Source organism: Podarcis erhardii, assembly GCF_964252035.2.
Source record: "Podarcis erhardii genome assembly, chromosome: 2".
NCBI classification, from domain to species: domain Eukaryota; kingdom Metazoa; phylum Chordata; class Lepidosauria; order Squamata; family Lacertidae; genus Podarcis; species Podarcis erhardii.
The window spans coordinates 99,086,396-99,099,500 of NC_138498.1; the positions used below are offsets into that span (position 1 = coordinate 99,086,396).

The 13,105-nt window shown below is 45.7% G+C and overlaps 2 long non-coding RNA genes across 2 annotated transcripts in view; one reads left to right on the forward strand and one right to left on the reverse strand.

The window, feature by feature from the left end:
- Positions 1 to 12,231: 12,231 nt before the first annotated feature.
- LOC309337465 overlaps positions 12,232 to 13,105 on the reverse strand; it is a 251,399-nt gene continuing 250,525 nt past the window's right edge. The window contains exons 2-3 of the long non-coding RNA XR_014154328.1: positions 12,400 to 12,467; positions 12,232 to 12,354 (exon numbers count right to left, since the gene is read on the reverse strand). This is a non-coding gene — a long non-coding RNA (uncharacterized lncRNA). The remainder of the gene's footprint in view (positions 12,355 to 12,399; positions 12,468 to 13,105) is intronic.
- The window catches only part of LOC309337523, a 29,124-nt gene continuing 28,469 nt past the window's right edge, over positions 12,451 to 13,105 (forward strand). The window contains exon 1 of the long non-coding RNA XR_014154388.1: positions 12,451 to 12,654. This is a non-coding gene — a long non-coding RNA (uncharacterized lncRNA). The remainder of the gene's footprint in view (positions 12,655 to 13,105) is intronic.

The following is a 13,105-nucleotide window of genomic DNA, read 5'->3' on the forward strand; positions in this document are numbered from 1 at the left end:
CTTGATATTTTATGTGGAGTGCGCAGTTTATGAATATTTAAGTAAATAAACCTTGGGTTATATGGAAACCCTAGAGTTTTATTTTAGCAATGATGTCTCTTACAACCAGGGTATTTTTTGAGGCATTCACTCAATTTGCCTCCCTGCTGTTCATAACCCTTTGCTTTAGCATTGCAGGGCGTTAGACTAGAGAACCTCTAGCGTCTCTTCCAACTCTTTGATTCTATGGTTCTTGTGCCCCCTTCAGTAAAAAGAGCTATCTGAAAACCATCAAAGTGTTTCCCCTTAATTCTCTTTTCTCAATTCAAAAACAGTTCTTTCATCCTTCCCTCTTGGGAGCTGTGTTCCGCATCTGTTATCAGAGATGGAAGGTGTTAAAAGGGCATCTCATCTAAACTTCTCAAGAGGCAGGGCTACCCATCCATTAGCAGCTGCCTGCACATCAGCCTTGGCAATCCAGACCACAATAAGCTACCAGCATGGAGCAAATGCATTGCAGGAGGTGTCTGCAGAGGGGGGGGGGGGACTCCAGCTGACACAGCCTTACATACCAAACCAAGTCACATGCTGCAGGAAAAGGCATCTTCATAGCTCTACTCTGAGTCCTACTATGTGTGAGGGGGGTTGTTGCTGTTGGCCTCTTGTATCTTTCTTTTAGATCTTGTGATAGATGTGGAAGTTGTTCAGTTAGGGTGTATATTTTCAATGTTTTATTTATAACTACCTTTGTTATGTTGCAGCTATGTTTTCTTTTCATTGTTGTAAAAATAAAGGTAAAGGACCCCTGGACAGTTAAAGGTAAAGGTAAAGGTAAAGGATGTTAGAGTTCAGAACTTAACTGGTTAAGTGTTCTGAGGTGTGCGTCACTTTCTGACGTCAGCTTTAGAAGCTAAGGAGGAGCTTGTTTCCTGTACTTTCTGTTCTCTCTGTGTGTTTGAGAGAGAGAGACATGTTTGCTATGGCTGCAAGCAGCGATGGACAGTTTTTCTGAGAAATGTACCAATAAAGAGCTGTAAATAGACAGACCTGTCTTTGTATGTTTGTCTGAAGAAACTGACAGCTTTACACCGCTGTATGCTACTCTGCTAAGGTGTGACTGGGCGAAGCAGAATTTATTGCGCAGCTAAGAAGGAAGTGTGCTGGACGCTGTAAACGGCTGATTGAGATCGTAAACTAATCAGCGGTCACGGCTCAACGATCAAGCTGGAAGATCGATATCTCACAGGTTATGGAGGTCAGTCAACGCTCGTAAAGCCGTCGGCTTTGAGCTACTGGAATGCTTTGAAGCTGGCCGGAGGTTGGAAGCTGCGTTCCGTGAGTCTAGCCTGATGCCGGAAAGCAGAGGGAGTTTTTGCCTGCTTCTGAGAGGCAAGAGAGCTGCTGAGAGACAGAGCTAAACGCTGAGAGCAGCTGGAATCGTTTTTCCACTGAAGGGAGAGCCGGAGCAGCTGGGCCGTTTCTCCACGGACAGGAGCCGGAAGCAGCTGGTACGGAGTAAGTACAGCTTGTGGGGCCCCTTGGGAGAACGGGAGAAGATGGCAGAGAGCCAGGTCCTTGAGGACATTCCGCTTGAAAAGCTCACTTTAAAAAGTTGGGCAACCTGGAGCAAAAGAATAAGGGGCTGGTTCCTGGTCCATGGGCTTTGGGAAGGAAGCCAGAGGGAGCCAAAAGCACCACCCCTTAGCTGGGAAGATAGCCAGCAGAAAATGCAACAAGAACTGAATATGCTCAGAGCATGCGTTCATGCATCGCTGAGGCCTCATTTGGAGGGTGTACAGTCAGCAAGGGCTGCCTGGGATGTGCTGAAGGGCTTGTGTGAAGCTTCAGCAGAAGGCCAGAGCCCTGGAGACGCTGGACTGGCAGGCCCATTTCCCGATGTATCGGCCTCTAGGAGCGCTGGTGAGCAGATCGGGGGGGCGAAGAGTTCCAAAGGCAAGTTGAAAAAACTTTCCACTAGTGCTGGAGCGGAGAGGAGCTTCAGAGGGGGCGAGGCTGGTGGGAGGCGCCGTTCCAGAAGAAGGAAGGCCAGGCCAGCTGGGAGGAGCCCCGGGCAGTGTTTTTCCACTGGAGTTCAACATCTGCGTGGCAGTTGCCCCCACCGGAGCACACAGGCACGGCAGGATGTTGCCAAGGACACTTCCCATGGGAACCAGCCGGGTTTCCATGGCAACCAGCCTGCAAAGGCAGGCAGGCGTGGGATTGAGTCCGGCGGACGTGGTAAACAACAGGAAGAGTCTTATCAAGTAACTGCGAGCATGGCTTTGTTTGAGAACAGCTGTGTGGAAAATTCCAAGCTGAGCTTTGTTATTGACTCAGCTGCTAACCGCAACATGGTTCCAGAGACCCCTACAGTCGAGATGTGGAATTGCAAGGCAGTTCCAAAGGGACAGACTATTTTATTCGCAAATGGACAAAGAACAAATGTTTCTAAGTTTGCTAATGCCTATCTTTCTGTTTTGCAGGAAACGATGGAGTTTTGTGTTGTTCCAGGGGTGCATCACTGTTTGTTATCTGTGCCTTATTTGTTGAAAAAAGGGTTCCAGGTTTGTTTTCAGGATGATGTCTGCACAATCTCCAAAGGGGAGAGGGTACTTGCCAAGGTTAAGAAGGGGCAGAATGATCTTTTCATTCTTAAAACGTCTCTTGAGGGTGAGGGGAAGGTTGAGAAAGCACAGGCGCTGCGTGCTACAATTCCCGCTCATGTTACTTGTGCTTGCACATGGCACCAGAGGACCATTCACAGCCCTGTAGAGGATTTGCAGGTTTTACCCGAGGTTACAAAAGGGTGCAAGATTAAAAATTGTAAAAGTGCTGTTAATTGTGACACATGCAAGCAGGCGAAGGTGAGAGGGTGCAGTTACCCAAAGGTGGAACGGGTAACCACTAAACCTTTTGAGCTGGTTCACATAGATCTGTTCAATCCTGTCAAGGAACAGAGTCTAGGGGGGGCCAGGTATCTGCTAACGATTCAGGATGATTTTTCGCAGAACACCTGGACTCATGGTCTCAAATCCAGGGAGGATGCAGCACAGCGTGATGTTCTTTCAGAATGTCTTTCTGATTCAGAGCAGGAAGGTTCTGATGAGGAGGAAGGAGAGGCTGAGTCTGCTGATGACGATCAGCTCGCTGACCAGAGTCAGGAGCTGGATGGGGCGTCTCCACGAGTTGTAAAAGGACAGCCCAAGAGTGAGCCTAGTTCTCCTGTGAGTGTAATGGAGAGGATTCGAAGATGCTTTAAGTCAGAGGGGGAATCCCGTGATGCAGAGGACACACCTGCTGGTGACAGTGAGCCAGAGGAAACACCAGAGTTTGTGCCTAGGCGATCCAGTCGCACAACCAAAGGTATTCCACCTGAGAGGTACCAGGCCATGGGTGCGTGGGTAAGTTTCGCACAGTGCGATTCTGAGAGTTCTGAGATGATTCCACAGATGCCTAACAGGTACTCCAAGGGAGGGCACGAGGCATTGGGGAAGGGATTGATCTCACAGGGTGTTGCTGAAGATGTTCCACAGGTCTTGTCAGAAAGCAACGCAAGAGGGGGTGTTAGAGTTCAGAACTTAACTGGTTAAGTGTTCTGAGGTGTGCGTCACTTTCTGACGTCAGCTTTAGAAGCTAAGGAGGAGCTTGTTTCCTGTACTTTCTGTTCTCTCTGTGTGTTTGAGAGAGAGAGACATGTTTGCTATGGCTGCAAGCAGCGATGGACAGTTTTTCTGAGAAATGTACCAATAAAGAGCTGTAAATAGACAGACCTGTCTTTGTATGTTTGTCTGAAGAAACTGACAGCTTTACACCGCTGTATGCTACTCTGCTAAGGCGTGACTGGGCGAAGCAGAATTTATTGCGCAGCTAAGAAGGAAGTGTGCTGGACGCTGTAAACGGCTGATTGAGATCGTAAACTAATCAGCGGTCACGCCTAATCGATCAAGCTGGAAGATCGATATCTCACAAAGGAATCCCTGACTGTTAAGTCCAGTCGCAGACGACTCTGGGGTTGCGGCGCTCATCTAGCTTTACAGGCCGAGGGAGCCGGCTTTTGTCCACAGACAGCTTTCCGGGTCATATGGGGGAAGTATGACTAAACTGATTCTGGCGCAATGAGACACCGTGACAGACGCCAGAGAGCATGGAAACACCATTCACCTTACCGCCGCAGCGGTACCTATTTATCTACTTGCACTGGCATGCTTTCAAACTGCTAGGTTGGCAGGAGCTGGGACAGAGCAATGGGAGCTCACCCAGTTGCAGGGATTTGAACCGCCGACCTTCTGATCGGCAAACCCAAGAGGCTCAGTGGTATAGACCACAGCATCACCCACATCCCCATTGTTGTAGGCCGCCTTGAGCACGGTTTGAACTGGAGAAAGGCGGCATACAAATAAAACTATGTATGTATGTATTTTACAAAAACTGATAATCAATGCACACACAAAAGGTCCCTGCCCACAAGAAGCTGACAATCTAAAATAGACAATGGAACAAGAAACAAGAGGGGGGAAGGTGAAGGAGACAGTACAAAATGACACGCACAGCATGTATATTTAAACATGTTCACGGATGGAACAAGGACTTTCTGAAAAGGGAGTTTTCAAGGAAGGAGTCCAAGGAAGAGAAAGAGATGGCGCCAAGCTCATTGGCAGAAGCACATAAAACAGGAGGTGACATTTAGACTGTGGAAAGAGTTGGAAGAATGAAAGCATGGGCAGGAATATAATGGGAAGCAAGGGTCACAAAATAGCTTTGAAAGTAAGTATTAGTTCACTTCCATGCTATGTGGTAGAATTCAGGCAGTCCCACTGCGAATGAAGTGACATGATTACAGTACAGTGGTACCTCGGGTTACAAACACCTCGGGTTATAAACACTTTGCGTTACATACTCCGCTAACCCGGAAGTAGTACCTCAGGTTAAGAACTTTACCTCAGGATGAGAACAAAAATCACGCAGCGGCACCGGGAGGCCCCATTAGCTAAAGTGGTACATCAGGTTAAGAATGGTTTTAGGTTAAGAACGGACCTCCAGAACGAATTAAGTTCGTAACCAGAGGTATTAATTAAGGAATTAAGTTCGTAACCAGACTGTATTCTCAGGGAAGCCGTGCAGCCTCTTCAAATGCAGTAGGCAGCTCTTGGCCTCTGGCAGAATCATGAGAGCTACAGCTTGTGGTGAATAAACGCAGGTTTCTATTCCTCATTGTTGCAAAATAATACAGGGACAGGGAGGCCGCCTGATCACAACTGGAAAGGAGTTCCATAAAATTGGGTCTGCAATAACAAACACGTGGTGCCTGGTGGATACAAGCCATGTATCTGAGCCGGGGGGGGGGGTCACTAATAGTGAGTCCCCTTAAGTTCTCAGTTGATTGAGCAATGGTATAGGGGATCAAGTGGTCCTTATCTGGACCTATGTTGTTAAGGGCCTTGTAAATTAATGCAAGAAACATGAGCCTGACTCAGTAACATATGGGCAGCCAGTGCAAGCTTTTCAGAACCAGAGTTAAGTGCTGGTGATAGTCTGTTCCCATCAACAGTCCAGCTATATTGTTTTGTTTTAGGACGCGGGTGGCGCTGTGGTCTAAACCACTGAGCCTCTTGGGCTTGCTGATCAGAAGGTTGACCCGTTGCTCTGTCTCAGTTCCTGCCAACCTAGCAGCTTGAAAGCATGCCAGTGTGAGTAGATAAATAGGTACTGCTGTGGCGGGAAGGTGAACAGCGTTTCCATGCGCACTGGTTTCCGCCATGGTGTTACGTTGCGCCAGAAGCATTTTAGTCATGCTGGCCACATGACCCAGAAAGTTGTCTGTGAACAAACACCAGTTCCCTCAGTCTGAAAGTGAAATGAGTGAGCACTGCAACCCCATAGCCGCCTTTGACTAGACAACCATCCAGGGGTCCTTTACCTTTTTGCACCAGCTGGAGCCTCTGTTTGAGGCCCAAGGGCAGCTCCATGTAGAGCACATCACAGTAATTGCCCCTATATTCATGCCTCAATGCATTAATCACCATGGCCAGACCACCCCAGTCCAAAAACAGCCATAGTTGGTGTACTGGTAAAAGGCACTCCTAGCCATTTGGGCTATCTGGGTTTCCAGTGACAAAGATGGATCCAAGAGCACTCCTAAGCTCCAAACCCATTCTTTTAGTAGGAGAAAAACCTCATCCAGAGCTTTTATCTTAGCCACCACTGCCCAGGGCCTTTCTGTGCTCCAACAACCCCATGCATGGGTTTAGGACATGTCTGCAAATTACTAAGATGACAAGTTATCTCTCACAAGGGAATGTCTCTGAATTATAAAATTGTTTTTAAAATTCTTACAACATCCCTATAGAAACAACCAATATAACAAAACCAGCATGAGCCAACCAGATGTCTCAAGGAACCACACAATCAAAGGTACACAGACTCTTAAACATGGAGGCTCCACCAAGCTTTCATGGATCATGGCTAATAGTCACCTCAGCTCCTTCGTTAATGTGTCTAATTCCATTTTTAGTTAACTAAGAAAGTGATATTTCCATTACTAATGTATCTAGCAGTTGCAATGCGTTTCCTCCTTCAAGCACTTGGGTACCAGACAACTGCAAACAACGAACATCTTTAGGGGGAAAATATTTGGCATCCGTGTAAATAATCTACAGGCGAAATCCCTTTGCCTTTTTTTCAACTAGAGTAATGAGGACCTCTAGTGTCTCATCTGCCTCACTACAGGCTGAATGGGTTTTTCTGCGGTTGTTGTTGTGTTTTAAAATGGGGGGCAAACTAAATATGCTCAAGAATTAAGTTTTAATAGAAAATCCAGTGTTATCTAATGCTTGCCCTGTCCATTCGTGTCTTGCTTATGGAGCCTTTGCACATATGGTCACATATTAATTGGGTGTGGAGTCTGGGGGGGTGGGGGCGCCACACGTATGATATAGAATGGAAAGTGAGTGTCAGGGGCATGGGCGTAGCCAGGATTTTTGCTGGGGAGGGGAGAACCTCAGATTTGTATTGATTTAGGGGCGGCAGCTGCTCCTTGCCCCCCATTGGCTATGGCCATGAAGGGAGAGGGTGCAGAATTTTGGTGTCACACAGGGCACCACTGAAATTTGAGAACCCAAGGTCCGCCACACAGAGGCGGAGCTAGCTGCCGCGATGTCACCCTCAGGGATGACACCCAGGGCGGACCATACCTACCGCATCCCCCTTTCTCCGCCAGTGCCGCCACGGATGGTGGTGAACTGCTTATATTACCCCCATAATACAAAATTCATCTGTAGATCATATGGATCATTAACACAACGTGATAACCTTTCAGGGAAAGCCTGGGTGAAGTTAAAAAAAGAAAAGACACGTTTCCAATTAGGCGGATGACAGCACTGCCTGGTTTCACATTCAAAACCTTTCACATATTGTTTCTCTCTAGTACTCACAACAACCCCATAAAGTAGTAAGTATGCATATTCCCGTATGCTATGCCAGGGGCTCTGTCTGAAGCTGATAGATTGTCAACCTATATAAATACCAAGCATGGGTGTACCTTGGGGCGCAGCTGCCCCCCTCCCGATCCGCAAAAATTATTGAAAAGAATTGAAAGCACTCAATTAACTGAGGTTCTGGCCCCTCCTCCCGGAGAAGCCTGCCCCCATAATGTCCTCTTTTGGGGGGGTATATTTACCCATGATTTTCTCCCCAAAAAGCTCAACAGCTTGGCGGGGGGGGAGGGATCTCAACAACTTTGGCTCCCCCTCCCTAACAAAAACCCTGGCTATGCCCATGGCACTAAGTGAGATCATAAGCAAGCAGACTATCAGCATTCCAGCGAATTTTGTCATTTACACTTACATATGTTTTGTTTCAAAATATCTTTTTTATGTTTTAACGGGGGGGGGGCTAACTATTTGGCCTGAGGGCCACATTCACTTTTGGCCAACTCTCCAGAAGCCACATGGCAAGCAGTGGGTGTCCCCCCCCAGACACACACACACATATGACACACACATGCACACAACTTCCCCCACACCAGCCGATCCATAATTATGGTGGACAGAGAGGGCGCACCCATTTGAAGATGCTGAGCTGCACAGAGAGCTTTCAACGCCCAGCACTGGTTACTTTTTGTTTTAATTACAGTGGTACCTCAGGTTAAGAACTTAATTTGTTCTGGAGGTCCGTACTTAACCTGAAACTGTTCTTAACCTGAAGCACCACTTTAGGTAATGGGGCCTCCTGCTGCCGCTGCGCCGCCGCTGCACGATTTCTGTCCTCATCCTGAAGTAAAGTTCTTAACCTGAGGAAATATTTCTGGGTTAGCGGAGTCTGTAACCTGAAGTGTATGTAACCCGAGGTACCATTGTATGCTGCTGCCAAAATCAGTGGGGCACTACTGAGGTGGGGAGAAAAAGGTGTTTTGGAGAACTGCAGCAGGCCACCCATTTGAAAGTGCATATTACTCCTTTGTCTCAGCTTGGGAAACAGGTCTCTCTGTGTATGAATATATAAGTAGTTATTTTCATTTTATTTTCAAGTATTTTTGATACCGCATCAACTATTTTTAGAAGAGGTTTTAGAATCATAGAATCATAGAGTTGGAAGAGACCACAAGGGCCATCGAGTCCAACTCCCTGCCAAGCAGGAAACACCATCAGAGCACTCCTGACATATGGTTGTCAAGCCTCTGCTTAAAGACCTCCAAAGAAGGAGACTCCACCACACTCCTTGGCAGCAAATTCCACTGTCGAACAGCTCTTACTGTCAGGAAGTTCTTCCTAATGTTTAGGTGGAATCTTCTTTCTTGTAGTTTGGATCCATTGCTCCGTGTCCGCTTCTCTGGAACAGCAGAAAACAACCTTTCTCCCTCCGCTATGTGACATCCTTTTATATATTTGAACATGGCTATCATATCACCCCTTAACCTCCTCTTCTCCAGGCTAAACATGCCCAGCTCCCTTAGCCGTTCCTCATAAGGCATTGTTTCCAGGCCTTTGACCATTTTGGTTGCCCTCCTCTGGACACGTTCCAGTTTGTCAGTGTCCTTCTTGAACTGTGGTGCCCAGAACTGGACACAGTACTCCAGGTGAGGTCTGACCAGAGCAGAATACAGTGGCACTATTACTTCCCTTGATCTAGATGCTATACTCCTATTGATGCAGCCCAGAATTGCACTGGCTTTTTTAGCTGCCGCGTCACACTGTTGGCTCATGTCAAGTTTGTGGTCAACCAAGACTCCTAGATCCTTTTCACATGTACTGCTCTCAAGCCAGGTGTCCCCCATCTTGTATTTGTGCCTCTCATTTTTTTTGCCCAAGTGCAATACTTTACATTTCTCCCTGTTAAAATTCATCTTGTTTGTTTTGGCCCAGTTCTCTAATCTGTCAAGGTCATTTTGAAGTGTGATCCTGTCCTCTGGGGTGTTAGCCACCCCTCCCAGTTTGGTGTCATCTGCAAATTTGATCAGGATGCCCTTGAGTCCATCATCCAAGTCGTTGATAAAGATGTTGAATAAGACCGGGCTCAAGACAGAACCCTGTGGCACCCCACTAGTCACTCTTCTCCAGGATGAAGAGGAACCATTGATGAGCACCCTTTGGGTTCGGTCAGTCAGCCAGTTACAAATCCACTGAGTGGTAGCATAGTCAAGTCCGCATTTTACCAGCTTCTTTACAAGAATATCATGGGGCACCTTGTCAAATGCCTTGCTGAAATCAAGGTAGGCTACATCCACTGCGTTCCCTTCATCTACCAGGCTTGTAATTCTGTCAAAAAACGAGATCAGGTTAGTCTGACATGACTTATTTTTCAGAAATCCGTGCTGACTATTGGTGATCATAGTATTCCTTTCTAGGTGCTCACAGACTGTTTGCTTAATGATCTGCTCCAGAATCTTCCCTGGTATTGATGTCAGACTGACTGGGCGGTAATTGTTTGGGTCCTCTCTTTTCCCCTTTTTGAAAATAGGGACAACATTTGCCCTCCTCCACTTCGCCTGTTCTCCAGGAATTCTCAAAGATGACTGCCAGTGGTTCTGAGATCACATCTGCCAGTTCTTTTAATACTCTTGGATGCAGTTCATCTGGCCCTGGAGACTTGAATACATCTAAACTAGCCAAGTATTCTTGTACTATCTCCTTAGTTATTCATTTGCTCCAAATTCTTCAGGTCGGGCATTGTTTTCTTTATCGGAGAAGACCGAGGCAAAGAAGGCATTGAGGAGTTCAGCCCTTTCTGTGTCCCCTGTTTGCATTTCACCATCTTCTCCTCTGAGTGACCCCACTGTTTCTTTGTTCTTCCTTTTGCTACGAACATACCCATAAAAGCCTTTTTTGTTGCTTTTAACCTCTCTAGCAAGCCTGAGTTCATTCTGTGCTTTAGCTTTTCTGACTTTGTGTCTACACGTGCTGGCTATTTGTTTGAATTCCTCTTTGGTGGTTTCCCCCCTTTTCCATTTTTTGTACACATCCTTTTTTAATGTTAACTCAGTTAAAAGTTCTTTAGATAGCCACCCTGGCTTCTTTAGGCACCTTCCATGTTTCCGTCTCATTGGTATTGCCTGAAGTTGTGCTTTTACTATCTCCCTCTTAACAAACTCCCAGCCATCATGAACTCCCTTTTTATACAAGCAATGTTGGTCAAAACTGGACCTGCCAATTTTGTGATTGACCAAGCAGCCCACCAGCCAGACAATGTAGCCTACAGGGGTACCAACTTGAATAAAATATTTGGGGAGGGGGTAGGTAAGTCCTGCCCCGCATAATCAATCACAAGATGTGGCACACAAACACCATCTGAATGGCAATCTCATTCAACTGGGGGGGGGGCACTTCAAATATTTTATAGGGGAGTGAAGGGACCTTGGCCCCTAGGAGTTGACACACCTATGGTAGCCTACCAAGCGCAGAACAATTCTCTTCTCCCCAGTTTGAGAACCACCACTGTGTATCTCAGATCTTCAACACACCAAGTTTTAAGCCATGCATTCCTGCTTTGAATTACTGTTATAATGGGCAACATTATAACATGACTTGGCATTTAAAATGATGGGCTATTTTTAAAAACAACAACAGCATTGTGTTTATTGTGCTTTGCTTTTATTTATATTAATTATAATAATTCTACTACATTTTAAAATTTTATCATCTCTGTTAACTGCTTGGGGATTTTTTGCTCAAAATGTTAAGCAGTGTAGAGCTTTTCTAAATGAATAACATTGCCTCCCCACCCTCCTGAAAAAGGGCTGACTAATTATTGGAAGGAATGAGAAATGAAAGCAAGCTAGTCCTTACAAGGTGCTGGATATGAGAGAAGGCAACACTTATGGAAATCCTGGCGAACTCTGAATATGCCTGTCATCATAGTCCGAGAAATTAAAGATGAATAGGGTTCAATATGTACAAACACTAGCATGACTGGAGGTTGAAGGCATGAAGAGAGCAGACCTTAGTGTTCCTAAGAGCAAAATGTCACTTATGACCCAAGAAGAGAATGGAAATATGAATAATGACACGTAAGTCAAAGGTGTCCTCAGGCTTCCAGTAAGAACAGGCACTGTTACGTACTAAAAGAACCACCTGTCTTACTATAAAACACAATTGAGGCCTAGCACCTCCATCAACAGCCAGTCATCTTATCATGTACACAAACAACTATTGAGTTTTTTTCTTCCCAAGCTGCCTCTGGAAGACAGATGGTCCCACCTGCAGCTATTAACATGCTGGTCTCCCAGTAATAGTGCATGCACTTTTCCCACAATTATACACCATTATACAGTATTTTTGGACACCGTGGCCCATGGCTTTGTTGGTAATTCAGCAACGTAAAGGGAAAGAGGAAAAAGAGCAGATACAAACGGACTAGATGATGTGATTTACAGTGCTTTGCTTGGTACAAGAAGACAGGGGCCATGAGATGCTTACTATCAGGAGAAGCAAAGTGGTCACTGGCTATGCTTCTGGGGGCAGATGGAAGTTGTACTTCAGCAACATCTGGTGGGTCAAAGGTTCCCCACACCTGCTCTAGTTTATATACAGTGGTACCTCGGGTTACATACACTTCAGGTTACAGACTCCGCTAACCCAGAAATAGTGCTTCAGGTTAAGAACTTTGCTTCAGGATAAGAACAGAAATCTTGCTCCGGTGGTGCAGCGGCAGCAGGAGACCCCATTAGCTAAAGTGGTGCTTCAGGTTAAAAACAGTTTCAGGTTAGGAATGGACCTCCGGAACGAATTAAGTACTTAACACGAAGTACCACTGTACCTGTTTCTGCTAAAATAATATATGTTTTTGCCTTGAATACTTTCTCTGACTTTTATATATCCTAAACTCAAGAGCAGGTTGGGAATCATCTGGCTTGTCCTCACATGGAAATTCGTACAAACCCGTCTGTTGGCCTTAAGGAAGAGTCTAAAGTCAGACAGACAGACAGACACACACACACACACACACACACACACACGGCTACATTTGGGCAATTTTATGGTAGTTGTCATTAAGAACTTGTTTTACCTGCACATGTTCCTTCCCTCACCCTTAAAATTACAAGCAAATGCTAGATATTAGATACTGGTGACTGGGAAGATAAGATAAAGGTTTAGATTGGAATTATGAAATTGGAAAAAACAAGAGAGATGCAGGACAAGTGAAAGAAACATTCTTCTGGCAGCCAGAACATGGGAAGTCCCAGTAATTTTTAAAATTTGGAATGTATAATTGGCTTTAGTGTTTGTATTATGATGTGTTGTGATAAGATTTGATTTGATACCAATTAGAATGTTATTAATGGAAAATTAATAAAAACTATTTCAACCCCCCCCCAAAAAAAACCCTCCATGTTTCCTTCATGGAGAAAATGCTTGGCTGGAACCCCCATATTCCCTCATGAGGGAAACACTTGTTTGGGAACCCCATGCCCTTGTCATAACTTCAGTGTACTAAACATAGAGAATTTACTCATCTCCCTTCTCCTCTGTCTCAACACTAAAACCTGGCCATTCACCGAAACTGGATATAGGCACTGGCTGAAGAAAAATAAATGTCTAACAAAGAAAGGTTTATCTCCTTTGAGGGGAAAGGGCCAGAGAAAGTGTCGAAGGAAATTGTGAAAAGTGAGATAAGAATGTTAATACGTAAACAA